Source organism: Durio zibethinus, chromosome 27, assembly GCF_047325235.1.
Source record: "Durio zibethinus cultivar Kanyao isolate XHJ-2024 chromosome 27, ASM4732523v1, whole genome shotgun sequence".
NCBI lineage: Eukaryota > Viridiplantae > Streptophyta > Magnoliopsida > Malvales > Malvaceae > Durio > Durio zibethinus.
Window position 1 is genome coordinate 15614860 of NC_143188.1, and position 17588 is coordinate 15632447.

The 17588-nt window shown below is 31.1% G+C and overlaps 1 long non-coding RNA gene and 2 pseudogenes across 2 annotated transcripts in view; 2 read left to right on the top strand and 1 right to left on the bottom strand.

Moving 5' to 3' along the window:
* LOC149511038 (uncharacterized) overlaps nucleotides 1-17588 on the top strand; it is a 41728-nt gene that overhangs the window by 13747 nt on the left and 10393 nt on the right. The window lies entirely within an intron of this gene.
* On the top strand, nucleotides 607-6837 carry LOC149511039 (receptor-like protein 7; annotated as a pseudogene).
* Nucleotides 6372-10757, bottom strand: LOC111279818 (zinc finger CCCH domain-containing protein 1-like; annotated as a pseudogene). The gene is made up of 5 exons (XR_016334837.1): nucleotides 10326-10757; nucleotides 9622-9815; nucleotides 8522-9035; nucleotides 7619-8441; nucleotides 6372-7327 (listed from the first exon to the last, which is right to left on the bottom strand). The product of XR_016334837.1 is annotated as a zinc finger CCCH domain-containing protein 1-like (transcript).

Sequence of the window (17588 nt, forward strand, 5' to 3'; positions counted from 1 at the left end):
ACAAACTTATTAATTAGGATTTTCAAAAAAAAAAAAAAGAAGTGTTCCATCTAATTTCATAATAACAAAGTTGAGTTGACTCATTAATCTTTGCAAGTTTTACTTCTCTTTAGATGTTAAACTTAGTGAAAATTTTTATTATTTTTTAGTAGTGAAGAAATACTTTACTACCGATCTACTTGTAATACTATTACTTGAGAAAATTATTTTTTTTTAATTTGTTTTTTTGCATGAATGCATAATATGAAATAAACAGTGGGAAGAAAGGGGAAAATATAGCGACAAAGATTAATTTACAAAAGCAAAACTATCAACCTTATCATCATTCAAACCTATTATTCATTCTTTAAAATTCAAAATGAACAAGCAATAAATATTTCTGTCTGTCTTCCACCTATTTTGACTTAACTTCTACAGAAAAAGCTCAAACTCATGATTTGTACAAACACGTGGTTGGAAAAACGCATTTGAACCTATCTCTTGATATCTAGGGAGATATATAGCTACAATAACAGTATGTAATGTGAAGGACTTGTCTATATATACCATGCATGGAAATCTCAAACTCCACAATCTTCCCTTCATTTTTTTATAGAGAGCCAACAAAACATGAAGAATCCTCATATCCTAATTTCACTCATTTTTCCTACCTTGTTTTTCTTCTCATGCTTTGTATCTCTTGTGCTATCTTTTTCCCCTTCTTATACTGATCTCCAAAACCAGTGCCTTGATGACCAGAGATCTACTCTGTTGCAATTGCATCGTGATCTTTACTATGCTCCAAATTTTACTTTCTCTACCGAAGTTGAGCTTTGGGATCTCAACACTAATTGTTGCTCTTGGAAAGGAATTACATGCGATGCTTTTGGTCATGTGATTGGGATTGATCTCAGTTACAAAAATCTTTCAGGCAGCTTTCACTCCATTTTCAATCTCCATCATCTTCAACACCTTAATCTTGCTGGAAACAATTTTAATTCCACTCTGTTTCAATATGAGTTTGACAAACTCCCATATTTAACTCATCTCAACCTTTCAAACTCATGTTTCCATGGCCAAATTCCTGTGGGGATTTCATACTTAACAAGGTTAGTCTCTCTTGATCTATCTAATCAAGATTCTTGCTATCTACAAAATTACCAAATTCTTGATCCAAATTTCTGGTATGATGATTTTCCTTACAACCTTTATCAACCTTTAAAACTAGAAAACCCAAACTTCAAGTCATTCATCCAAAATTTGAGACCTCTTACAGAGCTCTACTTGGATAGTGTGAACATTTCAACTCAAAGTACTAAATGGTGTGAAGCCACATCCATAGCACTTCATAACCTACATGTGCTAAGTCTGTCGAATTGTGGTTTGACAAGTCCATTTTGTTCTTCACTCTCAAGACTTCCTTTTCTTTCCAAACTTTTCCTTGGTGGGAATTCGATCTCTTATTTGCCTCCTAATTTCTCGGAAATTTCCTCTCGTTTGGTTTCTCTCAGTTTAGTGAATTGCAATTTGAGTGGGCATTTTCCAATAGAAGTTTTCTTATTACCAAAAATCCAAAGCATTGACATTTCAGAAAATGACAATCTTGGAGGTCAGTTGCCAGAATTTCTATTAAACAATGCTTTACGGATCTTAACGATGTCTTATACAAATTTCAGTGGAAAATTACCAGAATCAATTGGTAATCTCAAATTCTTGACAAATTTAAATCTCCTAGGTTGCAAGTTCTTTGGACAAATTCCATCTTCAATTGCAAATCTTACTAATCTTGTGGAACTGGATCTGTCCAATAACAATTTCAGTGGTTTTATCCCTGCATTTCACAGATCTGGAGTTCCAAATCTTGCATATCTTTATTTGTGGCGAAACCACCTCTCTGGATCAATACATTCTTCTTTATTTACTCTCCCATCATTGCAGGCCTTGATTGTTAGGAGAAATCAATTGTTCGGTGAAATTGATGAGTTTGTCAACGCATCTTCTTCCTTGATTGAAATATTGTCTTTAGGCTACAATAGCTTTAGTTCTGCGAAGCTTGACATGTTCTCCCAACTCAAGAACTTAAGGGTTCTTGACCTTTCCAATACGAGCTTATCAATTGAAAGCGACATCACAAGCCTCGCTTTTCCCCAATTAGAGGTGCTATACCTAAGTTCATGCAACTTTACTGAATTTCCAGAATTCATCAAAACACAAGGCAAGTTGGCTTCTCTAGATCTTTCTAACAACCAAATCCATGGTTTTGTGCCGAATTGGTTGTGGAAGACCACTCTTTTGAGGTTAGACCTTTCTTTCAATGCGATTGATTTTTCAAAAGAGTTTCCTTTTGGTGATGCAAACTGCTCTTTTCCAATTTTGAGTTACTTGGGTTTACGATTCTGTAACCTAAGTATGTTTCCAGAGTTTTTAAAGAGTCAAACTAGTTTAGAAGGTCTTAACCTTTCAAATAACAAAATAAGTGGTGTAGTACCAAACTGGGTGTGGAAGAAAAGTTTGCGGTATCTGGATCTTTCTAACAATTCTCTCTCTTCTTTGGACCAATTTTCACTAAACCAATCTCTAACTTCTTCACAAGGCTCTTTATCAAGACCTATTTGCAATTTGAGTCAACTTGCGACCTTTAATGCATCCTTTAACAAATTAAGCGGGCCAATCCCAAGTTGCTTGGGCAGTATCAGTTCTCTCGACACTTTGGATCTACAAAAAAATAATTTCAGCGGTAGCATACCAGATTTTGCAAAAGCAACCCAATTATATTGGCTACAACTCAATGACAATAAATTGGAAGGGAAGTTGCCAAGGTCACTAGCCAATTGCACAATCCTTCGAGTTTTAAACCTTGGGAACAATGCTCTGTACGACACATTCCCTTTGTGGTTGGGAAAATTGCCTGCTTTGATGGTCCTTGTATTGCGAGCAAATAAGTTTTATGGTCCAATTAAACATGTGAAAAATTATTTTCAAGACTTGGATGTACTAGACATTGCTTTCAATAATTTTTCTGGTCATTTACCAATTGAATTCTTTCAAGCCCCTCAACTAAGGTCACTCAAACTCGGTGGGAATAAACTGGAAGGGAAGTTGCCGAGGTCATTAGCCCATTGCGGGAAGCTTGAAGTTTTGGACGTTGGAAAAAATATGATACAAGACACATTTCCTTTTTGGTTGGTGAAATTGCCTTCTTTAAAGGTTCTTGTACTAAGAGCAAATAGATTTTATGGTCCGATTAAAATTTCTGAGGATGAAAATGTTTTTCTAAAGTTACACATACTGGACCTTGCTTCCAATAACTTTTCAGGTGAGTTACCTGTTGGATTTTTTCAATCTTTGAAGGCAATGAGGATGATGATTGTTGGCAACCAAGCTAAGCCAGATTATATTGGAGATAATTACTACCAGGACTCTGTGACAATTGTGAATAAAGGGTTTGAACTTTTTTACGAGAAAATCTTAACCATCTTTGCTTGTCTTGACCTTTCCAATAATAGTTTCCATGGGAGAATACCGGAAGAAATACAAAACCTCAAGTCACTCAAAGCGCTAAACTTCTCCTACAACAGCTTCCTTGGCCCAATCCCTTCAGCACTCGGAAACTTAACTGAGCTTGAGTCGTTGGACCTCTCCCAGAACAACCTCTCAGGAAAGATTCCTCCACAGCTTGCAAGCCTAACTTTTCTTGAAGTATTGAATCTCTCTTACAACCAACTTGAGGGAAGCATACCACAAAGCTACCAATTTGGTACATTTCCAAACGATTCTTACAAAGGGAACCCAAGATTGTGTGGGCCGCCTTTGACAAAGAAATGCAATGAAGTTGGTCTTCGAATGCAACACCCTAAGGAAGATGAAGATTCATGGGTAGATGGTATATCTGTTTGGAAAATCGTATTGATTGGGTATGGATGTGGTTTGGTAATTGGGTTATCTATTGGATACACAGTGCTGAATGAGATGGGGAACAAATGGATGGATAGGTTTACATGGAATCGGAATAAAAAATAGAGAAGATCTTCTAAGTGATTCCATCAAAATTCAAGTTTCAAATTCATTTGGTAAGCATTCTAGAATACTTAATCACTCAAAAGTTTTCTTATTGGTTCTTTCAGCTGTAGTAAATTGCCTAAACAAATAAAATTATTTAAATACTTTCGTGCATTATAAGTGTGATATATATATATATATATATATATATAATTGCACTAACTGATATTTGACTAAAGTGATTACTTTTGAAATTTAATTAAAAAAGGTTTCAACTTAGTACAACTCATTTCCTTTTTAAACTTGGCATTGCTTTTAAAACTGAAAACAAAAATTGCCTGCAACCTAGGATATGTCCTTTGAATTCTTAACCTCATTTTATAAATGACAACATGAGTTTCCAAGTTGGTAATTTGTAAGACATGTGGGTGACTGGCATTTTGAGTTAGATTGGGCTGTCAACCATATTAACAGCAAAGCAAAGCTTTGGCATCTATTGTCCTTGATTAGATTGGCTTGGGATGCTCATGTATATTTTATTTGGCAGAAGCACAATCAAACGAAGTTTGGCAGGCCATCTAAAGATATAGAAGCTATTGTTTCAACTATCAGAAGTTACTTTTCGCTTAGTTCAATAACAAGATTGCAGTCTTCAGTTGCAGTCTTCCTCTTCAACAACAGAAATTATGTCTGAATGTATTTGGCTTGGTGTTACGGTACTTGTGTCTCAGTTCTTTCTCTTCTGCTCACCTAAGATGAGTGGCAGCATGTCTGGTTGTATTGTGCTTGTCTTCCGTTCTGTCTATAAGTTGGTGTTTTACTGCTGAGTTATGGGGTTCCCCTGTTGTTCACCCCATTTTGTAACTCTGTTTTTATTAATAATTTCTGGCTTAGCAAAAGCAAAATGTGTCTGAATTGGGGACTGGTTCCTTAATGTTGCTTAGTTTGATTACTTTGCAAAATTTGATTGTTCTTGGACATTTTGATAGCTTACTGTTTAATGCTTTCTTTGGGTTAATAAAAATCATTCACCCAAAGAAATTGTTAACGAAAATCTTATTATCTTCTAAGCTCTTCATTATTGTTATACCTAAGTGATCATGTTAGCAGCCACATAATAGGTCTTACACATGAAAACCCAGTTTGCGACGTCATCATCTAAAAGGTATAAAAAGTAGAATCAGACCAGACAGATGATTCACTACTGAACTCTCTCTACTCTCTTTAACTGCTTCTTACTCTCTCTCATTTACTTGCTTCTGGTATACCTTACTAACTTAACTTGAGCGTTGGGGAATGCCTCAAAATAACATTTTTGGCACACTGACTTTCTACCATGTGATAGGTCACACAAACTCTCCTTCTCAACCTCCAGTAAAACTTTCGACTATCAGACCAGGAATTACATCAACAATATCAATTATTCAACTCAACTATTTGCAGTGCAGGTATTTGATATAAGCCATGGCATGTACAACAATGACTACGCCTACCACTTTAGCTGCCAAAACTAGAAGTTACATCTCCTAACACAGAAAAATCTTCACAGACCAAGCTCAAGCTAAGATGCTTTATTCCTTTATTAACTGCTACATCACTACAGAGAAAAAAACAACGAAAAGAAAATAACAAAGCTTCCAGTTCCAGGCATCAAGCTCGACAATTCCAAACTAACTTCGATAGTATTTTATTGTCCCTAACAACTATAGATTTGACCATGGCGAGAAAGATTGAAATATTTCCTTTATTATTTTATTCAACTTTAATCCCATATCATCCTTTGTTTCTTTGCTTCAGCACTCCCACGACAAAAACAAATGGTTTGTTGTAAGCTTTATTGCTATATGATTGATTTGCATAAAGAATAGACCTTGACTAAACAAAAACATGAGGGCAATAATTCAGTAACTTATATATACTCACTTCTCTAGAATTCCAATGGATCCTTTCAGTAACTTATTCTCTATCTAATAGAAATAAAGCGTCATAACTAAATAGCCAATGTTCACATTGATGTGCTAAGTGTTCTGATATAGCCACTAATCCATAATTAAAAGATGAAGTAATAGACGACATGCTATCTTTCAATCACTGGTCATTTTATAGGTAGTATTTTCTCTAGTAGCCACCTTGATGCTGTAAACCAGGAAGGTTGTCAAGCCTTCTGACATTTAGCCTATTTTGAGTATTAGCTCAGAATTTATGTTTAGAAGATTGGTGCAGGTAAAAAGATATCTGATGACTTTGGGGTTGACAAAAGCCACATTGGACAGAGTGATCGTGCATATATGAAGACTTTGCCGCTAGAGGCTTTCTCCTACAAGTGTCCTCGTGCAGCCCTATGTTCTTGCTCATTTGAATCCTTCTCTAACTAGAAATGTAAGTATCAACTAGAAAAATAGTTTATTCTTATGAATTCAGTCATTTGAAAATTTTACAGGGAAACAAGAAAACAAAAACTCATGCTAAAAAAGAAAATTTTAGAGGGAAAAAAGGAAACAAAAAAGATTACTATTTCTTGAGTTTAAGTTTAGGTTTGCTAGCTAATTTCACTTTTTTTTTTTATTTAATGCAGGACCCGTATTTTTCCAGGAAGAAAACCAATCATTAATGTTTTCTATGCTTTGGAATTGGATACCACAAAAAATCACAGCTTCCACTAGCCATCCCTACCCAATTGAAACTACCTGCAATCCAACATTCTTAAACTCTTTGAAGTAACATCCTAGATCCTACCAGTATGTGTCATCGAGACCTGGATTCTGATCTGATCAGGCTGAATTCAAGGCCATTACGAAGGTTGTGAAGTTGGATGCTGATTCTTGGAAAGTTAATACTGGATTGCACTGCTATCTCTAGGTAGAAGAAATGCTACTTCATGGGTTAAAGGCAGCAATAGGGTTTGTTGGCATATTAGGAATGCCAATTTTGTATATAAATCACAAGTTTACAATTGTCTACTCATTCAGTTGTTTTCGACAACTCTTGGAACTGCATGTAAAAACTTAAAACTTACTCTGCTTAATACAATCACTCAACTTATAAGTCAGTTGTGGAATGACGCAGAAAAAATGCTTACCTAAATTCCAACGCACATGCCTGCAGCAACAATGATTTTAAAGAGCTCATCATTCCAAAATTCCACCAAGCTCAAGCAGGGAAATGATTTCGATTAATCAGGTATTCAGACAAGTGAATCTTCCACTACAACACTAAACAAAGAAATAAAAGTGTTCGTGACAGCAGGAGTTGAAGCAAAGCATCAATGGATACTTATCTGGTGAGCAGTATTGAAAATGCCAAGGGTGGGTTAGTTGCATACAAAGCATTTCTTATTCTTTGCATGATGCTGAAAAACCAAAAGATGCAGTTGGTTATTTTACATTCGAATGAGAATAAAAATGTAAACTATACTGACATGAGGCACCAAAAGTTGACGATGTAAAGTTAAAATATGTCCTATTTCTAAAGCTGAAAAACAGTTGGTCCGCATAAAATATTCTTTGTATGTACGTAACCAAAAAAGTTTTGCGCCAAAGTAACGCATCAACAACAAATGTTAAAAAAACTAATAGATATTAAGCTAGCACAAAAAAGACATTAAAAAAATTAATCTACATGAAAAGGCATATGTGAGTACCTTTAGAGCACAATGCTCACAGAAGTAGTGGTTGCACTTAGTAACAACAGGATCCACAAAAGGCTGCAGGCAAATAAAACATGCAAAGGGCAACAAATCATCATCATCATCATCACTCTGGTCTACCCCTGCCTTGTCATCATCATCGCCACCCAAAGCCAGATTTCTCTTCCTTGCTTTCTGTGCTTCTTCCAAGTCCTTTTCTAACAGCCATCAGACTTGTAGTATCCACTATCATGCATAAACTTACATGAATCTCCATAACCACGGTAACCAGTTTCTTTGTAGTCTTTACAGATGTCAGGCTGATAATCAAATCTTGCTGAAACACTGATGTGGGCAGAAGCCCTAATAGGTCCATGTGAGCCACCAGCTTTCTCACTGGCACCTGTTTGCTCTCTTCGAAACCCAGCCTTATGATCCACATAGCCATGCATTCCTTTATGCAACTTCTCTTCCCCAGAGCTTGTGTTTTTCCCCTTCAAAGACTCCTGTGCTCGTTTAAGAACTTTTTCATGTATAACACGAGCATCTTTTGTAAACTCAGTCTCAGTTTCTAAGGTTGCTGTAGCTCTGCTATCATTTTGATCTTGAATTTCCTTCAAAGACTTAAATTCAAAAATCAGTTTGTCAGTCTCTGTATTTGATTCAGTGGGAGCAGCACTCCCGGAGGATCCAGTTGAAAAGCATAACATATTGTCAGGCTTCAAATCCTTTTTCTGATTGTGCAACAGAGATGTGCCATTTCTGGAGTCTTCATCTCCATTTGTTGTCCTTTTCCTTATGTTTTTGCCCTTTGTTGACTTCCTAAAGAAATTGCAGACTGAAAAATCAAAGAGTTAGCTATATAAGTAAATATACATATACACCTTTAAAAAGAACAAAAAATGGAACAAATTTTACCTTGTTCAGATTGTTGAGATTCTGTTTCAAATTGCTGAGGTTCTTTTCCTGGATACTGGGGCTCGCTTGAATCTGTCATCTTAACAGAAACAAGAGCAAAGGTTTTATAGGTTCCTTGCCTCAAGCAAGATGAACTTCAAGTCATTTACGACTGTTGCTTCAATCACTTGAAAGAAGGTTTTAAACTAAGTGAGTCAAAATCCTTATTACAATTAATTAAGGTAATGAATGATAGAATATCAACACACTAACTGGTGTCATAACTAAATTTCCATAGATAAGATCAAGCTTTCTCTCATGAAAGGCTAAATGCTAAATTTTTTACCCAAATCATAAATTTCTATTGATGTAAGAAAGTGAAGGAATTAAATTTTTTATCCTAATCACAAAATATTTACAGTACTCACCTGAACAAGAGGTCTAAAACGCAATGCCCAATATATTTACTTTCACCCACGATTGAATAATCGGAATTGAAATTACTGAACAAGAAGAGATCATCCTTTGTCAAATACTGCATTCACCATTCCAACACTTACAAATCAAATGACGCTAAAATCATAACTGAATACATCCTCCAAAAATTAAGAGAAAAATAACATTTTATTGGCTGGTCATAGTGCTTGCAGAGCTCCAAAAACTGCTCTGCAGAAATGTACAAGCCTTTTTGGATTGGAGAGATTGAATGATATTCAAAAACACATGGTCAATTTAAGAAGTTGACTAGAGAGCCCATATATTTTGGAACAACAACATGCTTTAAGGGCCATATGTAGGGAGGGAGAAATGTCTATAGCCTCAATATTTGATCAAAACTATTCTCCCCATTGCACTCACTAAACCACACACACTCACACACTGAGGTTCAAGCCTACATGGTAACATATGCAATTCTAAGTTAAAACACAACCTTTGGTGATCTACGAAAGTCCATGTAGATAGAAATTCAGATACAATTATTCTAAAACAGAGCATAAGATTAATTTCACAAAAATATTTAAACTCAAAACCTGTTCCTTTGCCATCCAATAGTATTTGCCAATTCAGATGAACATAAAGGAGGAAAAGAAAATAATGGCAATAGTGGACAAACATTGTACCTGTTTTACTGAAACAATTGGGCAGAGATCACCAAACTTATAAAAAATGTTTGAGTAATTAATATCAAAAGACTCATATATCATTCCATTCTTCAGAATCCCAAGAGACTGGTTATTCCTTCTATGGAGCTGCATTCCATGTTTTGAAAAATTTGTGTCCGTAACACTGTTTGTTGGATCATCCCTCACCACATCTACAAAATCCCACCATCCAAACAATACTAAATCATTCATAAATTATGAAAACACAGAAAGTGATGAATCAAATTTCACCAATAACAAAATATCAAAGCATATACCATGCCAATTTTCAAACCAAAAAACTCAACAATAGATTTCAATTGCTGACACTTTCAATCAATTCATCATACTCGAAGAAAGGTGTAATCTACCAAGACTAATCACCTTATATACATCTTCCATTCCAAAACATACCAAATCAAAACACCATAAATTGAGCTTTCTTATCAAATACAACTTGAACACACACAAAGGGCAAATTTAAAAAAGAAGCAACACATAAATGCAATTAACCTTTGCCAACCCAGATTTAAACACGAGATAAAATACCCATTACTCTTAACAATTTACTAGTCATAGTCAAAATGCTATATCTGCAAATACTGAAATGGCTCAGTTCATGGAAAAGTCAATAAAATCATATAACAGCAAAACCCAAGTTCATAAAAGTAGGAATTTGTTACCATCTCTAGCAATTCTGATTCCACCAAGCTCTAGCACTGAGGAAGCCACTGGTTGTCTCCACTTTTTCATAGTAGACAGAGAAGCAGCAACAGAAGAAGAAGAGAAGGGTAAGAAAAAAGTGAAGCGTTTGAAACCATTTATGTGGTGAAAAACGGTGGCAGTTGAATGAGCAGTTGAAACTACTGCCTTAAAGCCTCGGTTTTCCGTTTCAGAATGCTGGATTCTGTGAAGAGAAGAACAAGGATTAGTCAGTTTGGGCCTCATTCGTTTCAAAGGCACGAAAAAATTAAAAATACGCTAATTATGTAAAATAAAAAAAAAACTTTGCTCATGGGATGCGCGTTCGACCCCAGCAACCTAACCATTAGTTAGTTTCAAATTTTTATTAAAATATATAACATATTTTTGTTAGAGCAAAGGTCCTGCCAGCAAGGCTGAGGAAACAAAATAAATAAACCGAAAGCCTATGCAAAGAATTGAGAAATCAAAAATCGATTAAAAATTATAATAAATTTTTTTATTTGATTCAGATCGAATATTAAATATTTTTATTCAATTCAAATGATTTTTGATTCATTAAATTAAAAAAATTTCAATCGAACTAAATTATATTTTTATTAATTTTTATATAAATTTTATTATTTTATAAAATAAAAATAATTTTTATTTTAAAATAAAGAGAAATAAAATTACATAAAAAAATTATATTTTTTTATAATTAATTTCAATTGATACAAAAGATGGAATAAATAAATAAATAAATAATTTAATCTCATTTTTTAAATCAATTAAAATTAATAATTAAAAAAATATATAAAATTAAAAAATTTTATAGTGATATAAGCTAATCATTCCCTTTAAAAAATAATATAAAAATAATAATAAATAAATTTTTAAAAATCAATAAATTAAATCTAATTAATAAAATTCAATTCAAATTAATTCCAATTTAGATTAACTTTTGAAAAATAATAATACTAAATATTAATCAAAATAATCAAACCGATTTCTTATCGGTCCAACTTGCTAGACACAATGCTTTAAATCGGACCAATAATCAAAACCTCTGGTTACTGTTTTAACCTGTTTGACTGGTTTGATCGATGGATCCAACATCATCCATAATTAATTTTTGAAGAATTAAAAAAAAAGGAAAAATAAGGTAGAATCAGGAATATTTAGAAAAATAAAAAAAATACTGCCCTTTTAAGGCTCTGTCTCTAATATTTTCATCAACGTAAAATTAATCTTTCGCTAAAAAAAGTTTAGTTCAAACTCAACTTTTTTTTTAAGCAACTTTGTAACGGCGGAAAAAGATCCCTCTATAATAAGTTGTAGCTTAGCAGAGCATACCCATAAAAATATTACAAAAATTAATATTATGAATAATTTAAATTATAATAAAATATTTAATATTATATTTAAAATTTAAAATTTTTAATTTGATATTTAAATTATCATTTATTAATTAATTTGATTCTTATTTTTAGTATGATTAGTTCAACTATCGCATTAAAATTTTTTAAAATTTAAATATTATATTAAACATTTTATTATAATTATGAAATCATATAAAATAAAAAATAAGATAAATGAAAATTATTAATTTTATCTATTATTTTATGTGATTTAATAACTTAGTTTTATTCATATTGTAATTTAAGATGTATTAAAATCATATTATTACAAAGGAATTGTAAATGGTTCAAAACAAAAACATGAGCACATCACTGCTTTTGATCTAACAAAGGAAGAATTCTTGGATATCCCTACGGTGATAGCTGATCATCATCCTATACATGGGTATCGATTGTTTTTTGTATACAGTGTCGGATGCAAAGGTTGGAGTACAATGTTCATAGACACTTCAAATATTAAAAAATAAAAAATAAAATTTAAAAGAAATTTTTTCTATAGACATCTTTAAAATTTTTCTCTAAACATCATTTTTAGAGACAAAATTAATAAATTCATCGAAATAAATTTAATAGTATTAACAATTATTTTTGATTGATTAATTGTTTAATTATTACATAATTTATATTTGATAATATTAATAATAATGTAATTATAATTTTTTTCAAAATATAAAAACTTCAAATAATTATAATAATATAATAATATATTATTTCAAAATTATATTTATAATTTTTTATACATATTATAAGTAAACACTTAAAAAAAATCTATTACGGTATTGAAAGAGAAAAGGATATCTTTGCATGGTGCATATTGCACCAACATACGAAGTTGGGTAATAAAAATATATGGCTAAAAATACTCTTGAAAACAAATCACTTTTAACCTTCAATTATGATTGTAAGTTGAAACCATTGAATTTTCCAAAGAGTGAAGAAGCTTTTTTTTTTTTTTCTATAATTGTTACTTTCATTAAAATTAGATCCACGTTTTGTCACGATATTATTTTTTATTTTTTAAATTATATCTTAAATGTAAGCAAAGTAAAATTTTTATATCAAATTTTAATAGATGATAACCAATAGACAAATGTAATTGTATTTATTTTTCAATATAAATTACAATTTAATTATATAAATATAATTTTTTATTAAATTATGATATTAAATAATATTTTTATCAATATAATAAATATAAATATAAATATAAATATAATAAATAATAAAATATATTCTTTTATATATCTAAAGGAGGTTCAAGATAGAATATATCAAAATTGATTTCGACTTGATCTAAATTGTATAAATAAATAAAACTTAACTCAATCTTTATTTTTAAAAAAATCATATCAATTGGATTGTAATAAACCGAAACATGTTAGATATAAGTTGTTTTGTCATTTTTACTTCTATTGACTCTTTTCTTTATAAAATTTATCTCATAAAAAATTTTAAAAAATGAAAATGACTAAAAAAACCAAATAAGGTGACAAATAAATTTATTAAATTAAAATATTAAATAATATGTTTTTAATAAAAATATATATAAATATAGAATGAATAAAAAATAAAAAATATATTTTTTATACACATTCAAGCTGAAAACGTAATATTATAACCTTATTCTTTCTGGAGCTCGATTTAAAAAAGAGCTCAATCTAATTATCTCAAATTAAAAGAATATGCACCAATTAAATTGAAACCAATTGAAACCCATCATATACAGGTTATTTTGTCACCTCTCTTTTAATTAACTTTTTTATTATAAAATTTATCTGATAAAAAACTAAAAATAAAAAATTTTAAAAAAAGGAAATCCCAAAAATTGAAACTTTTAAAAAAAATGAAAAAAAAAAGATAGAAATATTATGTGGATAACAAGACAAAGTAAAACACTTTAAATCCATTTTCAACCTAACTCTATTTTCAAAAAAAAAAAATATTTTGATCCAATTTTAATTGACATTTTTATTAGATCTACTAAATTCGTATATTTACGTTGAACATATATAAAATACAAAAGTTATTATGTCACAATTCATATTAATATATTAAACACAATTTAATTTTTAGGTTTTTTTTTTTTTATCAAACTCAAATGACTTTTGTTAAAATTTTAATTATATCGTTTTTGTGTCTTTTTTCTAATTGTGTTATCATATCATATTTAACATCATCATATGTAATTTTTTTTTAACTATTAATAAATAATAATTAAGTATTTGTACTTAAAAAATAAGAAAAAAATGCATTGTACTTAAAATTAATAAGTCATCAAATTCATTATTACAAGTAGGTCAATCGGCCGGTCAGATTTTCTTTCTTAACAGGCTGATTAGTTTATTCGTTGGCTGTTTCTTAACAAGTTTTTAATCATAATCTCTACAATTCAAGCAAAATGTGAGACTACAAATATTATGTATGGCTAATCATTCTAAAAGCAATCATCAAATTAGTTAAATAGGTGTTTTGATGAGTGAGTAAGTTGCACATTCAACTCTTTCATACGCGTTTAAATCACTTTCTTAGTACTAAGTTAAAAAAAAAAAAAAAGAATATTATAGTTTTTGAAATCAACAAAAACACTTTTTTTTTTAAATTATTAACTTACTTCGAAATAAAAGGTTTCGGCAATAGCAATATAATCTTCGTATCTTGATTTCACTCTTTTTGCCTACCTTATTTCTCTTTTCATGCTTTGTATCTCTTATTCTATCTTTTTACTGTTCTCCTACTGATCTTCAAAACCAGTGCCTTGATGACCAAAAAACTGCTCTCCTGCAATTGCACCATGATCTTTACTATGCCCCGAATTTTACATTCTCTTCCAAGGTTGAGCTTTAGGATCCCAACACTGATTGTTGCTCTTGGAAAGGAATTTCATGTGATGCTCTTGGTTATGTGATTGGGGTTGATCTCAGTTACAAAAATCTTTCAGGCTGCTTTCACTCCATTTTCAATCTCCATCATCTTCAACGTCTTAATCTTGCCGGAAACAATTTTAATACTACTCTGTTTCAATATAAGTTTGATAGACTCATAAATTTAACTCATCTCAATCTTTCAAACTCATGTTTCCATGACCAAATTTCAGTGGGGATTTCATACGAAACAAAGTTAGTCTCTCTTGATCTATCTGATCAAGATTCTTTCTATCTAAGATATTTGCAAATTCTTGATCCAAACCATCTGCCTTTCAACTTGAACAACCTCTGAAACTAAAAAACCCAAACTTCAAGACATTAATCCAAATTTTGAAACCTCTTACAGAGCTCTACCTGGACAGTGTGAACATTTCAACTCAAAGTACTAAATGGTGTGAACCACATCCATAATTCTTCCTAACCTGCATGTGTTAAGTCTATCAAACTATGGTTTGACAGGGCCATTTTGTTCTTCATTCTCAAAACTTCCTTTCCTTTCCAAATTTGTCCTTCGTGGGAATTCGATCTCTTACTTGCCTCCCAATTTCTTGAAAATTTCCTCTCATTTGGTTTCTTGCAATTTAATGATTTGTAATTTGAGTGGACATTTTCCAACAAAAGTTTTCTCATTGCCAAAAATACGAAGCATTGACATTTTAAAAAATTACAATCTTGAAGGTCAGTTGCCAGAATTTCCATTAAACAATGCTTTACGGATCTTAAGGATTTTTTCTATAAATTTCGGTGGAAAACTACCAGACTCAATTAGTAGTCTCAAATTTTTGACAATTTTAAGTCTCCATAATTGCAGTTTCTTTGGACAAATTCCATCATCAATTGCAAATCTTACAAATCTTGTGAAATTGAGTTTAGCAATTAATAATTTTAGTGGCTTAATCCCTCCTTTTCATAGATCTGGAGTTTCAAATCTTTCGTTTCTTAATAATTACATTGGAGACAAGTACTACCAGGACTCTACAACAATTGTAAATAAAGGGTTTGAAATTTTTTACAAGAAAATCTTAACCATTTTTGCTTGTCTTGGCCTTTCCAATAATAGTTTCCATAGGAGAATACCGGAAGAAATACAAAACCTCTAGTCACTCAACGCGCTAAACTTGTCCTACAACAGCTTCCTTGGCCCAATCCCTTTAGCACTTGGAAACTTAACTAAGCTTGAGTCGTTGGACCTCTCCCAGAACAAACTCTCCGGAAAGATTCCTCCACAGCTTACAAGCCTAACTTGCAGTGAAGTATTGAATCTCTCTTACAACCAACTTGAGGGAAGCTTACCACAAAGCTACAATTCTATACATTTTCAAACGATTCTTTCAAAGGGAACCCAAGATTGTGTGCGCCACCTTTGACAAGGAAATGCAATGAAGTTGATCTTGGAATGCCACCCCCTAAGAAGACGAAGATTCCTAGGTAGATGGTATATCTGTTTGGAAAATCGTATTGATTGGGTATGGATGTGGTTTAGTGATTGGGTTATCTATTGGATATACAGCGCTGAATGAAATGGGAAACAAACGGATTGACAGGTTGACATGGAACCGGAATCAAAAATAGAGAAAATCTTTTAGGTGACTCCATCAAAATTCAAGTTTCAAAGTCATTTGGTAAGTATTTTAGAATACTTAAAAACTCCGAAGTTTTTTGTCAATTCTTTAAGCTGTAGTTAATTGCCTAAACAAAAAAATTATTTAAATACCCTCTTGCATTATAAGTGTAATATATATACATATATATATATATATATTATATCTCTACACTAAATGATATTTGACTTAAGTAATTTCATTTGAAATTTAATTCAAGAAGGTTTCAACTTTCAGCGTCTCATTTCCTTTTGAAATTTAGCATTGCTTTTAAAACTAAAAACAAAATTTGCCTGCAAACTAGGATATGTCCTTTGAATTTCCTAACCTCATTTTACAAATGACAATCATGAGTTTCCAAGTTAGTAATTTGTACAAAACATGTGGGTGACTGGTATTTTGAATTAGATTAGACTGTCAAATATTACATTAAAAATTTTTAAAATTTAAGTATTATATTAAATATTTCATTGTAATTTAAAAATTATTTATGACATTAATCCTATTAAAAAATTACATTTTTTGTGCAGGCCGAATGAGATCAATGAAAATTATTAATTTTATTTATTATTTTATGTGATTTAATAACTTAGTTTTATTCATATTGTAATTTAAGATGTATTAAAATAATATTATTAAGAAGGAATTGTAAATGGTTCAAAACAGAAACATGAGTGCATCACTGCTTTTAATCTAACAAAGGAAGAATTCTTGGATATCCCCACACAAATAGCTGATCATCATCCTACGCATGGGTATCAATTGTTTTTGTATACAGTGTCAGACGCAAAGGTTGGAGTATGTTGTTCATAGGCACCTTAAATATTAAAAAAATTTAAAAGAAAAATTTTTATAAACATTCTCAAAATTTTTTTTCTTAATGTTATTTCTACCGATAAAATTAATAAATTCATCAAAATAAAATTTAATATTAATAATGATTCTTGATTGAATAATTTTTAATTACATATATTGAAAAAATTATGTATTTAGTAATATTAATGATGATGTAATCATAATTTTTTTTTAAATGTGAGAACTTTGGATAATTATAATAATATAACAATATATTGTTTTAAATTTGTGTTTATAATTTATATATATATATATATATATATATATATACAAATATATATTACAAGTACATGCTTTGAAAAAAATCCATTTGTTGTGTACAGAGAGAGAAAATATCTTTGCATGGTGCATTTTGCACCAACATATGAAGTTTGGGAAATGGAAATATATGGCAGAAAGTAATCTTGAAAAAGAATAAGTTTAACCTTCAATTACGATAGTAAGTTGAAACAATTGAATTTTCC